General features: G+C 37.3%; 1 long non-coding RNA gene across 1 annotated transcript in view; it reads right to left on the bottom strand.

The window, feature by feature from the left end:
* Positions 1-3771: 3771 nt before the first annotated feature.
* LOC144469905 (uncharacterized) overlaps positions 3772-10186 on the bottom strand; it is a 72401-nt gene continuing 65986 nt past the window's right edge. Inside the window, exon 5 of the long non-coding RNA XR_013494060.1 lies at positions 3772-3994. This is a non-coding gene — a long non-coding RNA (uncharacterized LOC144469905). The remainder of the gene's footprint in view (positions 3995-10186) is intronic.

The raw sequence follows: 10186 nt of genomic DNA, 5'->3' as shown, positions 1-10186 counted from the left end.
AGCACGGCGGAGGCTCCGTGATGGTGTGGGGCTGTATGGCAACATCCGGAGTGGGCAAACTTGTCTTTATCGATGGAATTTTGGATAAGATAAAGTATAAAAATATACTCGAAGAAAATCTGCGCTCGAGTGCGATTTAGCTTGGTCTGGAACATGACTACTATTTTCAACGCGACAACGACCCGAAGCATACTGCTCGGATTGTTCGCGAGTGGATACTTTACCATGTTCCCCATTTTTTAAATACACCTCCTCAGAGTCCAGATACAAATTCTATAGAAAATTTATGGGCGGAAATAGATGAAAGACTACGCGAGCATGAAATTTTCAATAAACAAATGCTGAAAAACAAAATTTTGGAAGTTTGGAATAGTATTGAACCAGATATCACATTAAAACTGGTAGAAAGTATGACAAATCGATTAAACGATATAATAAGGCATAAAGGTAGACCCACTAAATACTAGAAAATTAATATAAAGTGAAAAAGCTACTCTAATATGCGATTTTTTGACAAAATCTACGCTGGTACGAATACTTTTGTTATTACGTACTACGAGGAGTAAAATCAATATATTTTTGTTATTAGTCAATCAATTTTCTTATAATTTGGTATAAATAAACTCTATACATGTGTTCATTTATAATAAAAAGTTTATTGCAAAATCTTACACGCGTCTCTTGATTTCAACAAATTTCTCTTATCAGCAATGAGGGTACGAATACTTATGGTACTGACTGTATTCCTACGGAATATTCGAGGCGAAAGATTCTCTCGTTGGGGCCCGGTTATTCGACGAATGAAATTTTCGGTATCAAAGGTCCTTTAAAGCGTTCTCTAGCCATTAGTTGATCAGTAAATTACCAATTGGCTATTCGAGCGTTTCCGCTCTCCTACCCCCAAAACCCCGAGAGCAGCAGCAGCAGCAGCAGCGAGAGCTCTGTCGAAGCCACTGCAGGCGCAGTCGACTTTCAATGCGTCGACGTGAAAGACCGACCTTTGGAAACCAATTGATAAATTATATATGCCTGAGCGTTATATTACCCGAAACACTTCTATGATAGAGTTTATCAAATATTTGCGCGGGATATCCGGGTCGTTCGAGATATTCGAGGAATTCGATAAATTACTTTGGCTGACTTGAAATTGAAACAGACGTTTTAAATGGAGAGTTTGTTTCTATAGTATATTGTATACAATTATTTATTATTTATTAAACACGTATTGGCAAGGCATTGGTGACATATATATTTGTAACACTTATAAGGAATAATTTTCATGTATATAAGAAAAATTCTTTTCATAACAATAAGCAGATAATACTATTTCTATTGCACACTTATACATATAAGAATATATTCCAGTGCTCGAAAAACAGTATATAATGTGCTTTCACTTATATAATATTAAAATTCATCCCTTATTATGTGTGTAATATGATCTCAAATGCTTCAGCTGAACATATATATTTCATTAGCTAATGATGGTATAAATAAATGTAATAAATTAGATTATATTGACTATGTAATTTATTCTCTTCATATTGTATTATAGTCTTTATTATTCTGTATAATGTATATTTATCTATATGACAGTATATTTTATATAAGATATATATTATTCTATATGATTTTATATTTTCTATATGACATATATTTGTCCATATGATATTATATTATATTTACTTTGTTTCAATCTACATATATTATATTCTATTGACTCTATATTATATTCTTTCAGTACTACATCACTTTATATTTTATCCTTCCCATATTATATTTTTCCTACAGTATAGGAAAAATTATAGGAAAACTATTCCTACAGTATATTTATTTCGTATTCTATTCTTTCCGTATTATATTACATTTACTTTACAATGCAATCTTTCGATACTATATTCAGTTTGCATTGCACTCTTCTACCACGAGTTTGATATTTCCCGTCAACTCCGCGCCGTTCCACGAGATCGGAAACTGATTGCCGGGGGTAGTGCTCCGCAACAAAGGAGGACACTCTTTATCTGGCAACGAGACACTTAAATACCGCCGCCCATTAAATCTGTCACGGGCAATAAAGGGAACTGTTCTAACCAGTGGCGATTGTCAATGACTCATGATCGTGACTCAAACTATCGACAGTAACTAGGGTGAGAGACAGAGAGAGCGAAAGAGATATATATATAGAGAGAGAAAGAAAGAAAGAGAGAAAGAGAGAGAGAGAGCGAGATAGGGAGATAGGGAGATAGGGATGCGTTTTCTTGGTTGCGCGTTAAGAACCGACTCCCGCGTCTTGTCACGCGGCCCGCTCACGGTTAGACTGCTCTGAATTTATCAGCCGGGGAATCGTTTCTACAAATACGGCTCAAATATCATATATGGGGTGCATATCAAGCGTCATCCCCTCGGTGATCAGGAGGCTGGAGAAAGGAGAGAGCACTCGAGGCTTCCGAGCATGAAAACGAAGGGTGAATAACACGCCCCCCGGCCCGATGAGAACGGGAGCATTGATTCGAAACTTCCGCGCTTCTTTCGCGTTCGCCCACGTTTTTTTCTGAAAACCATTAACCGGGGTTTTAAAAGCGAGAGCCGCGGCGCGCGCGCTCGTGCTGCGGAAATTAGGAGCGTTTTCGAGCGACGGCGTGTTCACGCGCGATTCTCGAATCTCGTTTATTTATTTGATTTTATTCGGCGCTCGCCTGTTGCGCCACGATTTTCGGTCGCACGGTAGATTAATTTCGACGAATCGCGCCGAAGAATGTTAATTGCGCGAGGATCAAATATTTTCGTGCGTGTGCGCGTGTAGGTGCATTTTTGGAATTCGATTTGGAGACTGGTCAGTATTTTGATGCGAACTCATGTTTATTAATTATTAATAGCATCTTTGGTCACTAGTTATTATTAATTTTTTTGTTAAATATTTGAATCAATTTGCGAAACACTGGAACTAACTGCGATTTTTTTCTCCCTTAAATAATTTTAGTAAGCTGAGTTTTGAACTTTTAATATTAATTTTATTACTGTTTTATGTTTGACGTAGTTATTTTTGTTACAATCGCATAAAATATCCACTTATTAATTCTAATATTGAAATAGTAAATATGAAAATAGAATCTAAAATCATTTAAAAGATTGGTAATTACCGAAACAATTTTTTAAATCCATTTTTCATTCATTGCATTATTAAAGAGGGATTTTAAAAGAATATTTGAATTGAATTTAGAGTAAATAGGTTTTACATATGCAAACTAGTATTTATATTTAAGATTACAGAAAGTAACTAATTGCAGAATTTGTACTTTAAAATTATCATAAATTTTTGTACACAGTAGACTGTATTATTATAGAAAATTTAAATAAATAGAAAGAACCGATGTAAAGCAGACTTAATTCAATCTAATATTTAATATATAAACTGCAGTTATTATTCATGTCATGTAGCATTTTTAGAACATTCACACAATGCAACAATTAAAAAAGAATAAAAAAGAATTGTTTCAACTTCATTTGAAATTTACTGCAATTGAAATAATATCAAAATATATTATTTTACTTTAATAACATTTAGCACGAAATGTTACAGTTTAAATGTAGAATATACATGGTGAACCTTCAATTATGCTATCACTTTAGTACCACCGTGGCTCAAAAGTTCTCAATTGAAAAATTCAATTAGCTCACGCGTCCCAGCGTGCACCGAACGTACGAAATTTTCTGTCCATTAAGCGGTGTTTTCGCAACTCGATAATCAACTTAGCATACAAACGCCCCGAGAATGTTTCTTGGACCGCGCGCTGGCCAAGCCTCGAACGTGTAATTGTTAGGAAAGCTAATTTCCACACGCGGCTCGATGGTCTGTGTTCTAACTGCAAAATGGGAAAGAGCGAATCTGCAGACGACAAACCAATTAATTCCCAATTCCGCTTCGTTCAAGAGGCCGAGCCCCGGCCAGGTGTACGCTCCTGTGTCTTCGAATCCGTACACGTGCAATCGTCTCCTACACGGAAACACAACACTCTTACTACTAATTTACCAAACTAGTCTAATCTGTTCACCCGTAGTGGATCAAGTGGTCCCATAACCAGAATAGAGATACAATCTTCTATAATTTAATAAATTCGTGTATTCATTACTGTTCAGTTTAGGTTGTTCCATATAATAGGACATTAATTCAGTAATTATTTTTTATTGTATGGTTGTTCCATTTTTGGTGGAGTATAATATTTTTTATTATTGTGATATGAATTGAAGAATGCAACTGAGTTTTTGTTGTAATGATACTTTTATATTTGATTTGTTTAAATGATTTCATAAAAGTAGTCTTAAAAGAGGCTTTTACTTTTACTTTATTGTTGGTCTATAATTTTTATTTCATTATTAGTTTTCCATTTTTATTTTAATATTGAGGCTTTTATTTTTACTTCGTTATTAGTCTTGCATTTTTATTTTAATATTTAGACATTTAGTTTCACTTTATTACTGATTTATAATTTTTACTTCATTATTAGTTTTCCATTTTTATTTTAATATTTGAGGCTTTTATTTTTACTTCATTATTAGTCTTGCATTTATTTTAATATTAAGAGTTTCATTTTTACTTTATTATTAGTCGTACATTTCTACTTTATTATTAAGCCTTCCATTTTAGCTTCACCAGATTCCAATACCTTAAATTAAGCTTCACAAATGACCAACCCTTTAGTCTCTACAGTTTAACATAACCTATAATAACGCCAACGCATTGCTTCCAACTCGTTAAAATAACCAAACAAAATGCAATTTTCATCTCGCCGGAAACCATGCACTCTGCCAAGAAACCCAACCGGGTCGCGTTACGCCACGCCAACGGAGCAACAAACAGAAAATGAAATAAATACAAACGCGCGTCCCGATAAAATGAGACGCGCGTCGCACCTGCCGCGACGTTGGAAACTGGGGTAGAATTTAAGAAAGCCGGTATATCAGCGGCACGGGGGTGCGGATGAAACGACACAACACACCGGTCGTGGTAAATCGAGTGAGCGTCAATTTATGCAAAGTTGGGTGAGCAGTGACAGATGCACGGTACATTTCCAAGGAAAGAAAAACCGGGCGGCGCGGGGTCGAGAAGGCAAGTAGAGAGAGAGAGTGGCGCGGAGGGGCGCGAGAGAAGAAACAAAAAAGGAAATAGAGAAAGGAGAGAGAGTGCCAGGGGTGACGAGGTTTTTGTGCAGGGCGCGCGGGCGTGCCGGCAAACAGAAGAGACTTAAACAGGAAGAAAATGTTATGTGATCACAACCAAAAGCCCATCCGGGCTCGTAGCCGTGTTGCGCTGAATGGTTCCACACATCCAGTAGGAATTATCCCGCGCTTTTTACCCTTTCTTCCGCGCCCTTTTGTTATTCCTGCATCCCTTTCACCTGCCCTGTGTCTTCCACCCACCCCCCTCGCGGCACCGCGCTCCTGTCTTTGTCCTTTGAATTCGTCTCCTGCGTTCTGCGACTCGGCTCCGGCTCGGCTACGTTTCCATTTTTCATGACGCTGCTTTCTTCGCGTTTTCCCCCCCGTTTCCGTGCTCACTGTCTTCGCTTTTTCTTCCACCGTTCGCTCTCCTGTTTGTATTTCATTTTGCATCGTGGTTGCGCCGTTTCCTCGGATTTCCTGCCGGTTTCTTGCCGAACGGTGTTCGTTGTTTCGCCATCTTGCTGTTTGCCACTTTTCTGTGTCGCTGGATTTTATGTGCTTTCACGGAAATCGGAAGTCTGCTATGATCGAAATGCGAGTTAAATGTAATTGAGTTGGTTGCTTCGGAAGTGGCCTAAATCTATTTTTCTTTTTCTTTAGACTAGCCTTTTTAATATTTCTTTGTTCTTCCCTGTGCTTCCCTTCTTCTAAATAAATTATTTATTAATTTTCTAGAAATATTTTGCTACATCTCTATATAGTTTTCATCTTCCTCCAAATTCGAGTCTTCTTGCTCTTTGTTCTCTTGTTTTATTAATTTTTAAAGTGTATCTTGAGCTGTTTCTTCTTGCTTTAATGTTCTAAATATAAGCTATTAATTATAATTTTCTAAATATAGTTTACTAAATATAATTTACTAAACATAATTTTCTAAATATAAAGTACTAAAAATAATTTTCTAAATATAATTTACTAAACATAATTTTCTAAGTATAATTTTCTAAATATAATTTTGTAAATATAATTTACTAAACATAATTCACAATATGTTCAACCCTTTCTACCCTTCTCCAAATTCTAATCATCTTCCTCTTCCCCCATGCTTCCCCTTGCTTCTATTCTTCCAAATATACCTTTTTTCATCCCTTTCTATTTCTCATCTTCTTCTAAATGTTATTCACTGCATGTCCCTTCTTTACAGTCTTCTACAAGAATTACTTCATTTTATGTTCCCCCTTTCCTGCCTTCTACTGGTATTTGATCGCATGCTCCGTCTTTTCATTCTACGTATGTCCCTTCTCATTTCCCGTATGTACATCCCTTCTCATTCTACGTACGTTCCTTCTTTATTCTATCTACGTCCCTTCTCATATGTCTCCTCTTCTCTGTCTTCCACAAGCATTATTTTATTTTACGCTCCCTCTTTACTGTCTTCTATAACTATTTTATTGCATGTCTCGCCCTTCTCTGTCTCCCGCAAGTGTTTTATCGTGCGTCCAGCCTTCTCTAGGTTCTGCAAGTATCTTATTGGATATTCCCTGTTCTCTGTTTTCTACAAGTATTACGCGCTGCCTTCTTTTATGCTCCCCTAGACGCATTGTTCATCGCCTATTTTATTGTTACAGGTTCTAGAATCGATTAATATTGCCTTTATTTTTTTCCTTTTTCTAAAATAATTTTATTTATCTTCGTTCTATTTTACCATGTACTTTTGAAACCATTTTTTGTTTTGTGTTACGTTCGACTTTAGTCTGTCGTGCTTCTGTTGTACTTATTTCAGTTTTTCTCTCTTTCATCTATTTTTATATTTGTATTATTATAATGTTATTATAATGTTATAATTCTGTCTTGCTCATGATCTTCAAACTCTGTCCCTTTTTCAACCCTTGCTTTTAGACATTACTTCCATCCTATTTCTCTCTAAATCTCTTCCCCTTACTCTTTACCTCATCAACTTCTATTTTGCCATCCTTATTCCTGTTTATCGTCTCCAAATCGTCTCTTCTTCAACCCTTGCTTCTAGACATTTAGGTTATGTCCTAGGTCCTAGACATCTAGGACTCTCTGACTCTCTTCTCCTTACCCTTTACCTCATCAACCTCTACTACGTCCTCTTTATTCTTGTTCGTCACCTCAAAATATTCTCCCCTTCAACCCTTATTTCTAGACATTACTTCCTCTTCATTTCTCTCTGAACATCCCTACTTATCCTTGACTTCATCAACTTCTATTTCGTCCTCCTTACTCCTGTGCATGGTCTCTTAATTATCTCTTCTTCAACCCTTGCTCCTAGATATCCCCATTTCTTCTTCCCATTTCTCTCTGAACCTCGCTCCCTTATCCCTTACCTCAACAACTTCTACTTCGTCCACCTTACTCCTGTATATCGTATCTAAATTTCCTTTTATTTCAACCCTTGCTCCTAGACGTTGCTTCCTCCTCATTCCTCTCTGAACCTCCCTTCCTTATCCCTTACCACATCAACTTCTACTTCGTCTTCTCTTCTTCAACCCTTGCTCCTAGACATCTCCATATCTTCTTCCCCATTAATAACTTAATAACTTAATAACTTAACTTCTTCCCCATTTATTTCTAAACCTCCTTCTATCCTCTCTTCTCGTTCCAAGAACATCAACCACCGCAGTTCTCTGTCTCCGACTATCCTCTGTCATCTCCTGTCTTTGCGTTCCTCCGCGGTCGTCGGCTCCCACCATCCCTCCGCGTCTGCTTCGCCCCGTATCCTCCAGTCGACGCCGACTCACTCAGCAACTTTTTAATCACCCTCCCCGGCGAACAAAGGTGACCGCGACGGCAACGGGTGTCCGCGAATAAACGGCCCCCGCGATCTTTGTAGCCGAGCCACCACCACCACCACCACCACCCCTCCCGCATTGTCGTGGCCGCTCCTGCTTCTGTCTCTGTATATATCCAGCCGGTTGCTTTGATATGTGTCCCGCTTCCTGCGGTCAATCGTAATTGAGGGGAAAACATGGACGACGTGTACTGGGTCAGTGGAATTGATTCGGGGCCGCGTGTGTGCATTAGGGATATTGCGTTTTCGAGACGGAGCCGAAGCGGACGGGGGCATACCACGTTTTGCACTCACTGCAATTACCGACGGTGACACTTTCCTATTATAAATTCCGCGCGGCCTCTCCCCCGCGATTACCGGCTCCGGGGCTCTCGATAAGGGAACGGTTTCGATACAGGGTTAAGGAACTTTCTTATTTTAGCTTCGCTTTTGGCGCACAAGCTCGGAGAAGCTCAATGGTGGATTAGTATTGAATATTGTTTTATAGATGTCGTATAAATACTAAATAGTTTTATTTAAATATCTCGTATAAATACTGAATAGTTTTATTCAAATATCTCGTATAAATACTAAATAGTTCTATTTAAATATCTCGTATAAATACTAAATAGTTTTATTTAAATATCTCCTATAAATACTAAATCATTTTATTTAAATATCTCGTATAAATAGTAAATAGTTTTATTTAAATATCTCGTATAAATACTAAATAGTTTTAGAATAAGAAACCTAAAAGCGGATCTACGTTCAATAATAGCAATTTCACATTTTACGTTTATTGTTATTAGTTCATTAATTTTTATAATTGTTGCGCGACGTGCGCTATCATTCGAATCTGTTTAGTTTATAATTGGACAGTTTCTCGACGATTTTGTGGTGGTATAAATATTACAATTTTTCTGTGAATCGAGTTGAATCTGATGTAAGAAGTAAATCAAAGATTTTCGTGCAGAGAAATTTTAGCATAAGGGGTTGCATCGTTTAAGAGTATGCAGAGGGTGGGTAAGTTATTTTATTTATATGATTGTTTCTAATAATGTTATTACACTCTGACTTTATTACATAAACTCTATTACATCCTGAAGAAGCCAAAAAAATAATTTAAAATTATCCCACTTAAGTGAACTGCATTTTATTTTAAACTTATTAATTTGATCTCAATCTTAACTAATTTGATCTTAACCTTAATTAATTTAATCTTAAGATGCACAGAAATCTGTAAAAATCAATGCATTTGTAAATCGTCATCTTCGCAAGTTATTTAGAAAGCCAAATCTGCTGATATAAATAAAATCAAAAATTATAGAAACAAAGGATTTTTAACAGCAAAATCTTTTTAAATCAAACGAAACTTTGTCTAATTAATCTAAACATGTCACTTCATTCTGCAGATGCAAATACTTCGTCACGCATCCAACAAACGAGCAAAGATCCGCCATATTCCATCCCTCGGCAATTAACAGATATTTCGTAAGACCTCGCGCGCGGGGACGCGCGTGAATCAGAACAATGATTTCTCTCATTTCTCATTCCGTAAAAGCTGACAGCTGTCAAGTCACGGGTGACGGTCCGCGCAAACGAAAGAAAAGAACTTCGCGGGTCACCCCGTATAAAAAGCGAGAGAGGCGCGTCGTGGCGCCCGTTATCGAAAACCGTCCCTTGCTTTACTGTAATTGTACCGGCGCGCGTAGTACTCCCCCCTCCTTTTCTCCTACTCGGGGCCCACGGTCTAACCACCTCAGTAGTAGGTTTTTAAGACAATGAGCCGCGTCTCCGACGGGAAATAGGGAATATTCTGTCGTTGTCGCGGCGCTACATTCAATCGTGCCGCTCGCTTTGCCATCTTTCTAATCGAAAAAGTGGCAAATGGCCTCGAGCTTTTTCGGCCCTCCTCCGCGACGAGCTGATACGGGGTGTATTAATACATCTCGAACAATGGATAGTCGGGTTATTCGTCTCCTTGTGCTGTCTATTGTTCCATCGCTTGATCGTTGTTTATGCAAATTTTATCGCTGATTAGATTTTGTGAAATTGTTAGGAATAGATCGAGGATCTTTTAAATACGAACTTTCGAAGTCGATTGTTAGAGGCAGTATTTAGATAGAAATATATATACATTATATATAAAAAATTACAAAATATACTTTAAAACAATCTTAACCATTTTTACAATAATTGTAGTATACTCAGAAGGGTGGAAAGAAGAATTTTAAA

The sequence above is a fragment of the Augochlora pura genome, chromosome 5 (genome assembly GCF_028453695.1).
Source record: "Augochlora pura isolate Apur16 chromosome 5, APUR_v2.2.1, whole genome shotgun sequence".
In the NCBI taxonomy this organism is placed as follows: Eukaryota; Metazoa; Arthropoda; class Insecta; order Hymenoptera; family Halictidae; genus Augochlora; species Augochlora pura.
This window is presented reverse-complemented; position numbering and strand designations above follow the sequence as displayed.